Consider the following 14244-nt stretch of genomic DNA (forward strand, 5'->3'; position numbering starts at 1 on the left):
CGACGAGGCGGGAGAGCGCGCGCACGCAAGGGCCGCTGGCGAGTACCTGAGGGATTTGTGGCTCTCGCAGTTCAGAGACCGAAGACTCCTAGCCAGTGCGCCGCGGCCTGCCGGGTCCTCCTTCCCTAGTTGCCAGGGGACCCTCCGCTGTAGGTAGTGTCCGGTGACGAGCTGAGCAGCTTGCGGGGACGCCTCTCTGAGGCGGCCAGCTACCGCGCGTCTTCCCGACTCCCTGAGGCAGGTGAGCCCGGGCCCAAGGGCAAGGGGTTTTCTGTTAACATTAGGGTCCGAAATGCGTTTGTGCGCCGTTCCGCGTTGTTTTGATCTACCCTGCTAACCAGCTGACCCGCAGGCTCGCCGGTCCTTACTCAGGGCTGTTAGGGTAATAGCCTTCTGGAGGGTGTAGTGCCTTGGAAGTTCTCGCCCCCTCCTTTCTGTAAGAAGCAGCTCTTTCAAAATTAAATAAAAAAATAGTGAGCGTTTGCCTTGTGGGAAATGAAATGAGCCCTTCCCTTCCTGGAGCTCACAGTTCACGGATCTAACTTTTTCTTAAGTCCTCGGTGAGCGTTGACAGTTTTGTCCGTTCGTTTTTGGAGGCAGGTCAACCATCTTGACCTTGAAATGATGCCAAACCTGCATTTCTAAGTAAAGTGTGGCAGCTGTATGGGAGACACTGGTTGTTTCAGGCAGAATCTCAAGTGGTAAAACAACAAGAGGTTTTCATTTAAAATTAATGCTGCCCAAGAGAGTTGTAGTGCTCCTTGCAAGCTAGTGTGATGTGGATATTGAAAGGAAGATGTGGTGTTCTGGAATAGCATAACTGTAAGCAAATCAGTGCAGTATCTGTATTAGATAACGTTATTGTAACTTCTAGTTTTTCTCTGTCAACTGGTAATTGAAGGCCAATTGGTACCTTTCAGTTTTACTCTCTTCATTTTGGAGGGTTTGCTATTGTGGGAAAGAATATAACATATTTCCAATTTTTTTTTTACCAGTAGTATTTATTATAACTGAGTGATTCTGTCTTTCTTTAATGCCTTTATTCACTTATTCATATACTTTACTGGTTTTCCTCTTATGTCATTGGTTGCCCCTCTTTTTTACCTCTGACTTCTTTAGCACTGGAGTGCCTTTGTTCTTCTGCCTACACTTAATCCCTATGTGATATAAATTACGAGTTGATTGGTTACAGATGTCAAATATCTGGTTACATCTATATCAGAAAACTCCCAAATTTGTGTCTTGTCCTGAATTCCAGATTCTGTGTCAAACTACTCCCTCATTATTTCCACTTGGTTTTCTAAATGCATCATTTTCACTATTTTACAGTGTTTTCTAATGAACAATCATAGATAGAGGTACAACACCACACCCTGTGATATAGATAAAAATGACCTGGAATTTTTCCATTTCTAAGATGTTTGTTGTGGATGGGATTATGAGATTTCAAATGGTAGAGTGGTAAAGAGCTGTGATTGGTTAGATGAAAACTGGCTTAATAAATTGGCCAGGAAAATGTAGGGAAAGAATTTTAGGATGTGGCACCCTAGTAGGCTGTGGGAATCTAGAGATTAATATACACAGTTGCTGCCTTTTTAGAGCCCCCATAGTAGCAGGGAATACAGCTATGTAAACCCATAATGACAATATGGTATGACCTGGTTAGTAGTAATAAAGAGTTAGTAACTCTGGGGAGCCAGGGCTTTGCAAAGGAGTTGTTGCCTCAATGAAGACAAATGGATGTTTTGGCCAAGCAGCTAAGGTAGGAGATAGAACCACAATTGCTGTGTTGTAGTAGGGTTTTGGGTTGGCAGTAAGACAATTTGCAACCGTACATGCTTTAAGTTCTTTTTTGTTTGTTTTTTTGTTTTGTTTTGTTTTATTTTGTTTTTAACTAAGACTCTAGAACTGTATTACCCAAGACTGTAGCTATGAATCCTGTGGCTCCTAAATTTAAATTAATTAAAATTAAATAAAAATAAATAAAAATCCAGTTCCTCAGTTATACCTATATTTCAAGTATTCTAATCATATGGGACAGAATATCAGACATTTCCATTATCACAGAAAGTTCTTTTGCACAGCCTCTAGATCTTAGTGGAATCAAGGCATCACCAAGAGCAGGCACTGCTGCAACATATCTTTGTAAGGACATCCCTTTTGCCTGTGGTATACAATGGCGTGCATAGCTGTTTGTGATACTGACTACACACACAGGAAGAGCTCTGTCAGAGGCAAGAAAGAAACCTAATTCTAGTCTTGACCATTGCTTTTGTGTTTTGGAGGAACTTACTTTAACAGTCTTGGTGTGTCGTTTGAAAGAATATTTCCAAACATTGCATTGTCCTGGATCTTGAGCCACACTTTGCATCAGGGAACCCAGAAAGGGTTGAGAAAGCAGAGATCATTGCCTGGATGATACCACACAACATCTTTCTGCTGCTGTCTCCTGTTTTGGGATAACTGTGTTCCTGCCACATTCTAAATAGATGGAAGAGCATGTAACACATACAGAAGTTTGAAGTAAAATGACAGGTTCGGACCTTACCAATAATGGGGATTAGGAGGGAAAGGAGCCCAATTGGGGTAGCTGTATACTTTAATGTGTACAACAAGTCTATGTTCTTATGTACTTCTAATGAATTGTCATATGTTTTGTTTGGATGTATTTTCTTTATCTCTTTAAGGAGTTCTCTGTTAAATATCTAACTGGTTTTATAATTTTTTAATATTTTCAGTTTGGATGAAACAGACATGTTTTTTGTAAATCAAATTTCACTATAGTTGTCATTTCTAAGGAAGGGAAAAGTGGAGAGATGTAACTGGACACTGGCCTAAGGGTGCTTTAAATATATGGGTGGGTGGAGAAAATATTGAGTATTCATTTTATTATTTGTCCTACTGTACTTAACATCCAGTTTAACAAAGAATATTACCAGTCCCTTCCCAGAGATCTTAGGTTGGCACACATGCACATATTCTCACTCTGGTGTATATAGACACATTTTGTAATCACAAAAAAAGTCACATGAGTTGTTACTAATGCGTTTTCTTATGCTCTACTAACTAGATATTATGGAAACTTGTTTTATGCTACTACTGCTGGCTTTAAATGTAAAAGAATGCTGGTGTATAAGCACAAGCACATCTATGTTTTGTCATAAATATGTCCAAAGACATATCATTATGCCCATGTTTGAAGAAATTAAGATACAAAAAGATGCAATGGATCAATTTATGGCTCATGAGAGGTGAGGAAGAGTGGAAAGAGCTAGATCTTGGACAGTATGTAGAAGTAAGGGCAGAGCAGAGAGGAGAGTAGGCCAAAAAAAAAAAAAAAAAAAAAAGCAATTGAGTATGAAGTAATACAGAAGTGAAAGAGTGGAAAAATATCTTACCATGCACATTTATTTGCGTTTTCCGTCTTATACGTTAGCCAACCTACTTGCTGTTGCTAAAACATGTCCTTTGGTTTTCTGCCTCCATATTTTACATGTGCTTTTTCCTTGATTGGAGTCTTATCCTCTGTTTCTGCCTGTTAAAATTCATTCCACCAGGCTCCTCATAAATGCTTTGGCCATTTTGAAGCCTTTCTCCCTATCCCTCATCTCCTTTTAAAAAGTATTACAGGAAATTTAAAACATAAACAAATGAAGAAAGAGTGGTATAATTTTCTCAATCCATCATCCAGCTTTAACAATTATTAACAGTTGGTCTGTCTTCTTAAATATGCCTTTTTGCTTTTCCCCTCCCCCCAACATTTTCAAACATACAGAAAAGCTGTGCAGTGACTAACCCTTTATAGTAGTCTGAGTTTAGTCAGGAGACGGATCTCTACTGGTTATTTGAAAATTTAATGATGAAATGTTAACTAGAACAAGGAGGGGTGGTTATACTAAAAGGCATAAAAGAGCTCTGAGTCTAAGGGTCCCAGAAGTAGAAGATGTTAAAGAGCAGCTAATATTTCTAGGAGGAAGAAGAAGAGGGCCCTTTACCCAGAGCTTGTATGCAGACCTGTTCAAAAGAGGCATTTGTACTATTGCTACATGGTCCAGAAAAGTGCCTAATGTCAGTGGGAAGGCTGGAGCTGCAGCCACAACAGGAACTTGTCTTTTCTGCAAGGCTCTTGGGCTCTCATGCTGAATGGTATGAACATTTGTAAAATCTGCTTTTGAGACACTTAAGATTTGTACATTTCATATTTATAAATTTCCTCTTAAAAAAACCCCCCAAATTATTAAGTTCCAGCTAGTGATAGGTATGCTGAAGTGTTTGGGTGTGATACATACTTACACTGGCAACTGTCTTTGAAATGTACCTGGCTGGCTCAGTTGGTGGAACATATGACTCTTTATCTTTTGGTTGGTTGAGCCCCATGTTGGGTGCAGACATTATTTAAAATTAAAATCTTAAAAAAAAGGATAGATTAATGGATGTATTGAGGGATGAATAGTTTTGTCCACAAAAAAATTAAAATATGAAAGCAAATATAGTTACAGGAAATGCTGTGTTATAGAATTTAGGTGGTATTCACTGTGCGATGCTCTCAACTTGTTATTAGAGTGATAATTTATTTGGGTTCAGAGACTGCAGGTACAAGAGAAATATCTCTGAAATTGCCGTTGCGGAAGCTGGAAGACTAAGAATCTTGGCTTAATGAAACTAATCAGTTTCAGACTTTTCTAGCTAAGCAGAAATTTTGTAAGTGCAAATTATATTGGAAAATGATTGGAAGAACTTGTGAAATACTGAGCGTATCTGAAATTTCACAAATGTAATTTGATACTTTAATAAAAATGTATATATTTTTGGTAAATAGCTTATTCATTTGAGTACCAAGTCATTTAGCCAAATTATCAGACAACCTAGAGGCAGAATTAAGAACAGTTTTCATTATAAAATTTGTATGTTGGAAAATTATTTTTTATTTCAGTATGATGTTTTTATTATCTAGTATGCTTGGTTTGCCTGGGAATATACTTGGCTCCGTCTAAGTGAAACTACTGAGAACTGTAGTTGGAGGCCCAGAAAATGGGGATATGTTACTGCTAACTGTTTCATAACCTTGCTGCAGGCCTAAGAATTTATGTTACAAAATGCTGATTTTAAGGTAGAAAGTTTCAAATGCCCCAAAAGATGGGAATGACTGAGTAAGGATGGCCCTCCATAAATTGTTTCTAAATCTATGTCCCCTGTTCCCTTTTTACATTTCAGTGTCTTAGTTCCCAAGTCTGGTTTTGTAATACCCTCCTCTTATATTTGGCTAAATTTAATTTTAAAGAATCGTGGCACATAGGAATTTAGTTATTTATAGATCAATTTAATATATGGCTCCTGGAAATGAATCAAGTTTTCATGAATTACAGCTGGGATTTGTCATGGGCTGTGTTCCTTCATACGAAAAGGACACAAAATCAAGGGAGTTATTACTTTCCTAGCCCTTCATTAATTTAATCATATTGTTTTACATTTTACAAAAACATAGTGAATATGTGTAATATTACATAATCTGAGGTAGAGTGAATATGATTCTCATTTTATAGTTTAAGAGACTCAATTTCAAAGGTTGTGATTTGTTCAAGTTCTTGTAGCCATGTCTAGAAAACTAAGACCTTCTTACACTAAGAAAACAAATTACATATCCTCTTGTCCGTTTTAAAATGAACACTTAAAATGTATCATGTTTATACAGTTTTAAAGATTATAATTTCCAATGTATTATGAGTATTGAATTTTTTGTTAAAAAACCGTTAGATCATTCTTCCAAAAATATGCAGTGGAATCTAAATATCTTTCTACCCTCATCCACTTAAAAAATAGGTAAATATCTCTTTTTTGACAGTCAGAAGTTGAGGTTTCTATACATTGCTAATCTCAAACTTCCAATTCATGTTACTGACATAATTTTATCTTACTTTAATGTATTTTAATTCTAAAAAGTCTTTTTATGATCATACTGTAAGTTTTTTTCACAAAAATATGAATATAAACTGTCATTTGTGCCTGCAAGTATAATAAACCTATTATCATTACAGTTCTTAAAAGCATAAAATTTATCAAAGTGAATGTTACTTTGATAAATATTTGATTTATCAAAATTACTTTATCAATTATTACTTTGATAAATTTACTAAAAATTAAAAGTAAAAATTTAATGGAATGTATCTCAATGGATGGGACTTTTCCTCCCTGGTTAGTTTATATACATGTGGATGAATATTACTTGTGGTTAAAATGAGACTGGATTCTGTTTCAAATTTATTCCTTTTTTCCAGCGTTATAGATCTAAGTGCTTAGAAACCTATTCACTTAAATAAGATGGGAATTATTTGAACTCCTTCCATGTTATTTACAAAACAAAATCACATGGGTGGCCTATTATCAGAAATTGTTTTCAATGGTGTAACTCATTTAGGCCCTTTCTTTAATTTGGCTGCAAACAAAAGATTGAAAACCACCTGACTTCCAAAAGGATTAATTACCCATTAGTCATTCAAAACTTTACTAAAATTTGCCTAAAACTATACAGTCCGCTTTCATTTAGAGTTACCTTGATTAATTCAATATGCTCTGAAAATGTTAGGAAAAATTGAAATAGAATTTCATTGTGACCTTCCCCAAATAATATTTTTAATTAAATGCTTTCATCTTACCATATGCTTTAGGGTTTAAGTATGTCAGAACCTTGAGGTGGTTTATTTGCCTGTTGAATTTTTAATTTTGGATAAAATAATGCCATGTAACCTAATTGGTGAAGCCCAGTCAGGTAAGATTGACTTACTTAAAAAAAAAAAAAAAAGACTTCATTTTAAATTAAATTAATGTGTTAATACCCATTTTGAGGAATACTATAAAAACCACTGAGAAATAAATTATGGAATGCATTTGAGAGAGATTATTAAACACAGAAAGTCAAGGTTAAAATGATGCAGAGATAAAATATTGTTTATTTTATTTTATTTATTGTTTGTTTATTTTATTTTTTAAATATTTATTTGACAGAGACATAGTGAGAGAGGGAACACAAGCAGGGGGAGTGGGAGGAGAACCAGGCTTCCTGCCAAGCAGGGAGCCTGATGTGGGGCTCAGTCCCAGGACCCTGGGATCATGACCTGAGCAGGAGGCAGACGTTTAATGACTGAGCCACCCAGGTACCCCAAAGTATTGTTTGAAATGACTATTAAAATCACAGTAATGCTATTTCTCATTGCTTAATTTATAAAAATGATATAAAATGGACCTAAAATTATAAATGATTTATGAAGTGAGGAATATGATAAAAGGATATCCCTTCAGTAAATGGGTTTCAAAGGTTTTGAGTACTTGAGTACTTAAGAATCATGTATACAAGTTAGAAGTAAATACAGAAATTTTGTTAGACTTCTTACATCTCAACCATTCACTTCATAGTCAGACTTTTCTGATGTATTAATGAAGAAAGAAAGTGAATTACAAAAAAAGTTGGTCTGGAAACTAACATATAATTTTACATTTTGGTAATAGAAACTAGAAAATAATGTTTTCTAAGATCAAAATTAACTGTAATTCTAACAAATATTTCATTATGTAATTTGCTTAAAAAATGTGATTTGCATTAAGTTCCTACTGAAGGTTGGGCATAGAGTGCCAGGATGGCTCTCATGGCATGGGACATTGCATGCTCCCTCTGGCTCTCCGACTTTCCTCCTCTTGGGGGTAGGTGGGTGGGTGGGGAGGGAACAGATTGATCTCCTTTTCTCTTACAGAGTAGGTGTGCATTATTCTTCAAACCTAGCTTCTACGTTTATAAAAAATTTCTCCCATGATCCTACTACATGAATACTAGTAACTGCTAAGAGGAAAAGGTTCTCCCTGTTGTTGTTCTTAGAATCTCATGATTTCTGTCCTTGATTTATAGTGAATTTTTGAAGGGAGAGTTTTCAAAACGAGAAATCTCACTGTAGTCCTACAGCAGAATAGGACATATCCATACTCCCAAGTAGGCCATAGACCTGTATCCTAACACTCCTCCCACTGCTGTAGTCCAGATACACACAAAGTCAGCTCTATGTTAGTTCCTGGGCCTTGTTCTCTTTATAGTTCCTTCTTCTCTAAGTCAGATTAAAGAACATATTTGCGCTGATTGTTTATAGATTACCTTTCACAGGTAATGTAATATGCTGCAAGAGAGGTTTTTGTTCTGGTGGACATTTTAACACATTTCTATTTCTCTCTCTCTTTTATTTATTTATTTATTTTTAAGCACATTTCCAATTACACTAATAATAAGGTTGTCTTCCTTACTTTCTTAAAGAGCCATCTCTGGTAGTAATATCAAGGAGCACAATATGTCATTGCAATTTCGTTGTGAGTTTGAATCTTCAGGTGGTTTCTGAATTCCTCACAAGCTTTCACTTTCGTTAAGGCAACAAACACTGGTGCATTAATCTGTTATGTTAGATTTGGAGATGTTTTTAACATTTTTTACCCCAGCTCAGCATTATTTAGGTAATGTTTAATTGAAACGGCAGAAAACATTTGAAATACAATTCTAACAACATCCAGCAGAGCTACTGAAGGAGAATTAAGTTTCATATCCCTAAAATTGAACATTGGCTCTTGATATTTTAGGTATTTGGGAGCGTACATGATTTTATACTTACACAGTATGAAATTATTTAACCTTATTAATTTTATTTATAGTATATATAAACTTGGTATGATTCTGGTTAAAACTCATTCATTAAAATGAGTAATGAGTTATGAGGTAAAGTTCTTTATGTAACAATTTTGTTATAATCTGATTCTGTTTCATTGAAACCAGTGAAGTAATATTTAAAGAGTAATCTTTTTTTAAAAAATTGACATATAATGTATTATTTGCCCCAGGGGTACAGGTCTGTGAATCATCAGACTTACACATTTCATAGCACTCACCATAGCACATACCCTTCCCAATGTCTGTGACCCAGCCGCCCTATCCCTACTCCCCAAACCCCAGCAACCCTCAGTTTGTTTCATGAGATGAAGAGTCTCTTATGGTTTGTCTCTCTCCTTGGTCTCATCTTGTTTCATTTTTTCCTTCTCATTTTTTCCTACTCTACCCCCTGCAGCCTGCTGCCCTGCCTCTCAAATTCCTCATATCAGAGAGATCATATGGTAATTGTCTTCCTCTGCTTGAATTATTTCACATAGCATAGTACCCTCTAGTTCCATCCACATCATCGCAAATGACAAGATTTCATTTCTTTTGATGGCTGCATAATATTCCATTGTGTATATATACCAAATCTTCTTTATCCATTCATCTGTTGATGGACCTCTAGGTTCTTTCCATAGTTGGTTATTGTTGACATTGCTGCTATAAACATTCAGGAGCACGTACCCCTTCAGATCACTATGTATCTTTAGGGTAAATACCCAGTAGTGCTATTGCTGGGTCATAGGGTAGCTCTGTTTGAGGAACCTCCGTACTGTTTTCCAGAGTGGCTGCACTAGCTTGCCTTCCCACCAACAGTGTAGGAGGGTTCCCTTTTCTCTGCATCCTCACCAACATCTGCCATTTCCCGACTTGTTAATTTTAGCTATTCTGACTGGTGTGAAGTGGTATCTCATTGTGGTTTTGATTTGTATTTCCCTGATGCCGAGTGAAGCTGAGCATTTTTTCATGTGTGTGTTGGCCATGTGGATGTATTCTTTGCAGAAATGTCTTTTCAAGTCTTCTGCCCATTTCTTGATTGGATTCTTTGTTCTTTAGGTGTTGAGTTTGATAAGTTCTTTATAGATTTTTGGGTACTAGCCTTTTATTTGATATGTCATTTGCAAATATCTTCTCTATCAGTTGTCTTTTGGTTTTGTTGACTGTTTCCTTTGCTATGCAAAAGCTTTTGATCTTGATGAAATCCCAATAGTTCATTTTTTCCCTTGCTTCCCTTGCCTTTGTGATGTTTCTAGGAATAAGTTCTGTGGCTGAGGTTGAAGAGGTTGCTGCGTGTTCTCCTCAAGGATTTTTTTTTTTTTTTTAAAGATTTTATTTATTTATTTATTTGACAGAGAGAGATCACAAGTAGGCAGAGAGGCAGGCAGAGAGAGAGAGAGAGGAGGAAGCAGGCTCTCCGCCGAGCAGAGAGCCCGATGTGGGACTCGATCCCAGGACCCTGAGATCATGACCTGAGCCGAAGGCAGCAGCTTAACCCACTGAGCCACCCAGGCGCCCTCTCCTCAAGGATTTTTGAGGGATTCCTATCTCACATTGAGGTCCTTCATTCATTTTGAGTCTATTTTCGTGTGTGGTGTAAGTAAATGATCCAGTATCATTCTTCTGCATGTGGCTGTCCAGCTTTCCCAACACCATTTGTTGAAGAGGCTGTCTTTTTTTCCATTGGACATTCTTTTCTGCTTTGTCAGAGATTACTGGACCATAGAGTTGAGGGTATATTTCTGGGTTCTCTATTCTGTTACACTGATCTATGTGTCTGTTTTTGTGTCAATACCGTACTGTCTTGATGATGACTGCTTTGTAATAGAACTTAAAGTTTGTACTTGTGATACCACCAACTTTGGCTTTCTTTTTCAATATTCCTCTGGCTATTCGGGATCTTTTCTGGTTCCATATAAATTTTAGGATTGTTTGTTCCATTTTTTTGAAGAAATTGGATGGGATTTTGATAGGGATTGCATTAAATGTGTAGATTGCTTTAGGTAGCATAGACATTTTCATAATATTTGTTCTTCTAATCCATGAGCATGAAAAGTTTTTCCATTGTGTCTTCCTCAGTTTCTTTCATGAGTACCTTATAGTTTTCTGAGTAGAGATTCTTTGCCTCTTTCATTAGGTTTATTCGTAGTTATCTTATGGTTTGGGGTGCAATTGTAAATGGGATCAGCTTCTTAATTTCTCTTTCTTCTGTTTTGCTGTTGGTGTATAGAAATGCAACTGATTTCTGTGCATTGATTTTTATATCCTGACACTTTGCTGAATTCCTGTATGAGTTCTAGCAGTTTTGGAGTGGAGTCTTTTGGGTTTTCCACATAAATATTATTTCATCTGCAAAGAGGGAGAGTTTGACTTCTTCTTTGCCAATTTGGATGCCTTTAATTTATTTTTGTTGTCCAATTGCCGAGCCTAGGAATTCTAGTACTCTGTTGAATGGCAGAGGTGATAGTGGACAGCCCTGCTGTGTTTTTGACCTTAGCGGAAAAGCTCTCAGTTTTTCTCCATTGAGAATGATATTTGCTGTGTGTTTTTCATAGATGGCTTTGATGATACTGAGGTATGTACCCTCTATGCTTACACTGTGAAGAGTTTTGATTAAGAAAGGAAGCTGTCCTTTGTCAAATGCTTTTTTGGTATCTATTGAGAGTATCATATGGTTCTTGTTCTTCCTTTAATATATTGTATCAGATTGATTGATTTGTGGTTGTTGAACCAGTCTTGCAGCCCAGGAATAAATCCCACTTGGTATGGCGCATAATCCTCTTAATGTACTCTTGGATCCTATTGACTAATATTTTGGTGAGAAGTTTTGCATCTGTGTTCATAAAGGATATTGGTCTGTAATTCTCCTTTTTGTCTGGTTTTGGGATCAAGGTAATGTTGGCCTCATAAAATGAGTTTGGAAGTTTTCCTTCCATTTCTGTTTTTGGAACATTTTTAGGAGAATAGGTATTAATTCTTCTTTAAATGTTGGTAGAATTCCCCTGGGAAGCCATCTGGCCCTGGGCCTCTTGATTGCTGGAAGATTTTTGTTAACTGCTTTAATCTGCTTCCTGGTTATGGGTCTGTTCAGGTTTTCTATTTCTTCCTGGTTCAGTTGTGGTAGTTTATATGTCTCTAGGAATGCATCCATTTCTTCCTGATTATCAAATTGGCTGGTGTATAATTGCTCATAATATGTTCTTATAATTGTATTTCTTTGATGTTGGTTGTGATCTCTCTTTCATATTATTTTATTAATTTGGGTCCTTTCTCTTTTCTTTTTGATAAGTCTGGCCAAGGGGCGTTATCAATCTTATTTATTCTTTTAAAGAACCAGCTCCTAGTTTTGTTGATTTGTTCTATTCTTTTGGTTTCTATTTCATTGATTTCTGCTCTGATCTTTATTATTTCTTTTCTCCTGCTGGGTTTAGGCTTTATTTATTCTTCTTTCTCCAGGTCCTTTAGGTGTAGGGTTAGTTTGTGTATTTGAGACCCTTCTTGTTTCTTAAGAAAGGCTTGTATTGCTATATACTTTCCTCTCAGGACTGCCTTTGCTGTGTCCCGAATATTATGTTTTCATTTTCATTTGTTTCAATGATTTTTAAAAATTCTCCTTTAATTTCCTGGTTGACCCATTCATTCTTTCTTCTTCTTCTTCTTTTTTTTTTTTTTTTTAAGATTTTATTTATTTATTTGACAGAGATCTCAAGTAGACAGAGAGGCAAGCAAAGAGAGAGGAGGAAACTGGCTCCCCGCCTAGCAGAGAGCCTGATGTGGGGCTCGATCCCAAGACCCCGAGACCATGGACCCAAGTCGAAGGCAGAGTCTTAACCCACTGAGTCACCCAGGAGCCCCGACCCATTCATTCTTTAGTAGGATGCCCTTTAGCCTCCATGTATATGAGTTCTTTCCAGCTTTCCTCTAGTGACTAAGTTCTAGTTTCACAACATTGTGGTCTGAAAATATTCAGGGAATGATCCCAATCTTTTGGTACCAGTTGAGTCCTGATGTCATCTATTCTAGAGAATGTTCCATGTGCACTAGAGAAGTATGTGTATTCTGTTGTTTTTGGATGGAATGTTCTGCATATATCTGTGATGTCCATCTGGTCCAGTGTTTTCATTTAAAGCCTTTATTTCCTTGTTAATCTTTTGCTTAGATGATCTGTCTATTTCAGTGAAGGGGGTGTTACAGTCCCCTACTATTATTGTATTATTGTCAATCTGTTTCTTTGATTTTGTTATTAATTGGTTTATATAGTTGGTTGCTCCATGTTAGGGGCATAGATATTTAATATTAGATCTTGTTGTACAGGCCCTTTGATATAGTGTCCTTCCTTATCTCTTATTATAGTCTTTGGCTTAAAATCTAATTGATCTGATATAAGGATTGCCACCCCAGCTTTCTTTTGATGTCCTTTATCATGGTCAATTGTTTTCTACCCCCTCACTTTAAATCTTGAGGTGACTTTGCATCTAAAATCAGTTTCTTGCATAAAGTATATCAGTGGGTCTTATTATTATTTTTTTTAATCCATTCTGATGCCCTTTATCTTTTGATTGGGGCATTAGCTTGTTTTTACATTCAGGGTAACTATTGAGAGATACGAATTTAGTGCCATTGTATTTCCTGTAAGGTGACTGTTACTGTATATTGTCTCTGTTCTGTTTTGGTCTGTTAGTTTTAGGGTCTCTCTTTGCTTAGAGGACCCCTTTCAATATTTCCTATAGGGCTGGTTTGGTGTTTGCAAATTCTTTTAATTTTTGTTGGTCCTGGAAGCTTTTTTTTTTTTTTTTAAGATTTTATTTATTTATTTGACACAGAGAGAGCTCACAAGTAGGCAGTGAGGCAAGCAGAGAGCCTGATGTGGGACTCGATCCCAGGACTCTGAGATCATGACCTGAACTGAAGGCAGAGGCTTAACCCATTCAGCCACCCAGACGCCCTGTCCTGGAAGCTTTTTATCCCTCCTATTTTAGTAATCCAGCCTAGCTGGATATAATATGGTTGCACATTTTTCTCGTTTAGTGCTCCGAATATATCATGCCAACCCTTTCTGGCCTGCCAGCTCTCTGTGGATACGTCTGCTGCCAATCTAATATTTCTACTGTTGTATGTTACAGACCTCTTGTCCCGAGCTGCTTACAGGATTTTCTCTTTGTCACTGAGACTTCTTCTTCTTTTTTTTTTTTTTTTAAAGATTTATTTATTTATTTATTTATTTGACAGAGAGAGAGATCACAAGTAGGCATAGAGGCAGGCAGAGAGAGAGAGAGGAGGAAGCAGGCTCCCTGCTGAGCAGAGTGCCTGATGCAGGACTCGATCCCAGGACCCTGAGATCATGACCTGAGCGGAAGGCAGTCACTTAACTCACTGAGCTACTCAGGTGCCCGTCACTGAGACTTCTAAGTTTTATTATTAGATGACAGGGTATGGACCTATTTTTATTAATTTTGAGGGTGTTTTTCTATGCCTCCTGGATTTTGATGCTTCTTCCCTTTTCCATATTAGGGAAATACTCTACTATAATTTGCTTCAGTATACCTTCTGCCACTTCTCTCTTTCTT

General features: G+C 36.8%; 1 protein-coding gene and 1 long non-coding RNA gene across 7 annotated transcripts in view; both read left to right on the top strand.

Annotated features, from left to right (window-relative positions):
- Nucleotides 1-35: 35 nt before the first annotated feature.
- Nucleotides 36-14244, top strand: part of WDPCP (WD repeat containing planar cell polarity effector) — a 506774-nt gene continuing 492565 nt past the window's right edge. For 4 of the 6 annotated variants that reach the window (XM_082746657.1, XM_082746660.1, XM_082746658.1 and 1 more), the window contains exon 1: nt 36-241. The gene's annotated coding sequence lies outside the window, so the exon portion shown is untranslated. Of the gene's footprint in view, nt 242-9933; nt 9975-10141; nt 10274-14244 lie in introns of those variants that run through there. The other 2 variants (XM_082746653.1, XM_082746659.1) reach the window with 2 other exon arrangements.
- The window catches only part of LOC309872503, an 857896-nt gene continuing 857505 nt past the window's right edge, over nt 13854-14244 (top strand). Inside the window, exon 1 of the long non-coding RNA XR_014315915.1 lies at nt 13854-14069. This is a non-coding gene — a long non-coding RNA (uncharacterized lncRNA). The remainder of the gene's footprint in view (nt 14070-14244) is intronic.

Source organism: Mustela nivalis (assembly GCF_964662115.1).
Source record: "Mustela nivalis genome assembly, chromosome: 8".
In the NCBI taxonomy this organism is placed as follows: domain Eukaryota; kingdom Metazoa; phylum Chordata; class Mammalia; order Carnivora; family Mustelidae; genus Mustela; species Mustela nivalis.